This window comes from Otolemur garnettii, unplaced genomic scaffold, assembly GCF_000181295.1.
Source record: "Otolemur garnettii isolate 467f Iridium unplaced genomic scaffold, OtoGar3 scaffold00031, whole genome shotgun sequence".
Classification (NCBI taxonomy): domain Eukaryota; kingdom Metazoa; phylum Chordata; class Mammalia; order Primates; family Galagidae; genus Otolemur; species Otolemur garnettii.
In genome coordinates, this window is record NW_003852426.1 from 11,399,620 (window position 1) to 11,402,119 (window position 2,500).

The following is a 2,500-nucleotide window of genomic DNA, read 5'->3' on the forward strand; positions in this document are numbered from 1 at the left end:
CCTCCACAGGCCTTCCCCTAGCCCACCATTCCCACCCAGGGAAAAGGAGGGCTCTGCAGGGGCCACACACATGGGAGGACCAGGGCCACTAGGGGGCCGGGGAGACAGGGGACATGGGCTCCTGGGGAAGGGGACGGAATGAAGGGAAGGGTAAGGAAACAAGTCTATCTGTCAGCCAGGAAGGGCAAATTCCTCCAGGCTCCCCCTAAACACTGCCAGCCTGGCTTGGTCATCTCCCAGACCCCATGACTCGGGCCTCCTCCAGTCATAGGTTGAACATGTGTCCCACCTCAGGGCAGCGGGTGTTGGGGAGATGATCACCTCCAATACAGTTTAAGAACGGAATGGAGTAACCTCCTTTAGGTGGGGAGAGTAGGGGCTTCCAGAAAGTTCTAAAACATCTGCACAAACCAAGACCCCATGAGAGGAGGCTGAAAAGTGAGAAAGATTTTTGAAATCCTGAACCTTCCAAAAAATTCCATGATCCAACTTCCAGGAATGGAAGGGGGAAACCAAGAAATTGAGTTCTAGATAATTCCACAATCCCTACAGAAGCCATACTGTGGCCTTTCGAGATATTAGGTTGGGGGCAGGAAGGTAGATGATTGGGATTCTGCAAACTGAACCTTCCTTGATAGATATTAACTCAGCCTCCATGGACAAAAAGCTAGGGACCAGAGAGTGGGACCCGTACCTAGAAGGTGCCACGATCCTGAAACTTGTGACCCACTAGGGGAATAGGGGCATGGGTAGTGTTTAATAAGCATCACCACCCTATTTTGCACCTGAAAAAAACAAGGCCAGAAATACCATGTCATTTTTACCCACTGTTAGTGACAAAGCTGGAAATCCGACTGGCCTGATGCCCAAATCCCAGATTTTCCGATTATAATCTGAAGCTTCAGGTGAGGCCAGGAAAGAGTGGAAGACTGGCACAGAGCCAGTGCACAGAATTCGGAGGGACTGGAGAGAGCCCTTCCTCTTACTGGGAGTCTTCCTCACCCTACTCCTTTTAGAGTCCAGAGACCCCTAATCTCACCGCCAGGTGCCAGGAACTTTGGGTCTCCCACTGCAGGGGCCAGAGAAACCACAAGAACACAGCCACTGGGAGAGTACCTGGGACAGCTACAGGGCAGGGAGCAGCAAGAAGGCTGCTACGGGGCAGGGAGCAGCAAGAAGCCTGCCTCCTCATGGCTTCTGAGGCTAGGCTCTGTCAAGAATCCAAAGCTCAGGTGTAACTTTGAGGTGATGTACTGGAAAGGACTGACACAGCCCATGCAGAGACCGGCCCGGAATAGCTGCTGAAGCTGGTCCCAGCAACCCAGCTTCCTTGCCAAGGGGCTGAGGCATTGATGTGGCCCTGGGGATGTGGAGGATGTGGGCAAATTGAGGGCCAGGCAAGTCAGCATGCTGACACCTAAGGTTTGAGGATCCAGTGTTGACCTGGTAAAGCAGGGTCCAGTGAGACCACCAGCACACACTAACCAAACAGTGCAAAAAATGTTCTCTAATAGCTTCTAAGGTGCTGATGTGGCCCCAGGGTCCTGTGCAGTGGGGTTCTAGGCAGTCAGAACACTGAGAATCTCCAAAGCAACGCAGTGACGTCCCCACAAGGGCTTTTGTAGCTGATACCAGAGGTCCAGATCCTTTTCCAAGGGCTGAACCATTGGTGTGGCCTGAGGGGTGAGGAGAACATGAGGGAAATGTGCCCGCCTCAGGCTCGACCAATAAAATACACAAGACCCAGCCAAAGTTGAGTTTTCGATAAACAACAAACACTGGCAGGGAACACACTGATAAAATAATATTCACCTTCTGAGACTGAAATTTAAATATGCATTCTTTACTTATTTGGTAAATCTGGCAACCTGGGATCCAAACAGCCAATGTGCTCTACGCAACAGAGCAGTGCAGAGAGCACTCTCGTCACCAGGGGCTGGCACCAGAGGCTCAGGGTCCTGCCAAAGGCCAGACCTTAGTGTGGCTGTGATGATGTGGGGAAAATCCCAAGGCACAAGGAGATGACCCTCTACTGCAGCCCTGGCTGAGTGAGGCACAGGTGTAAGTTTACACTGCCTAGTTACATCAAAAAAGTAAAAAGAAACAGAAAGTTTCCAGAAAATTGATTTTTACCTGCATATTTTATTTAACACAATATAGCCAAACTAGTACACTTTCAACATGTAACTCATACAAGATATTAATATTTTACTTTTTTTTAGGACTAAGACTCCAAAATCGAATGTGTATTGACCCTGGCCCAACCCAACTTGAATCAGGCACTTTGCAAGTGCTCAGTAGCCGCTTATCCAATAGTGCAGGTCTCAGAGCTTCTGGGGCTGAAAGCAGCAATTTGGACCTTTTGCCAAGAGTCCCAGGCCTTGGTGGGATCTGGGGATATTAGGAATGGGGGGGGGGTGCATGGAAAGAACTGCAGCTAATCAGCTCTACAAAGGACCAAGACAATGTGAAGACTACTTTCTTTTTTTTTTTTTTTTTT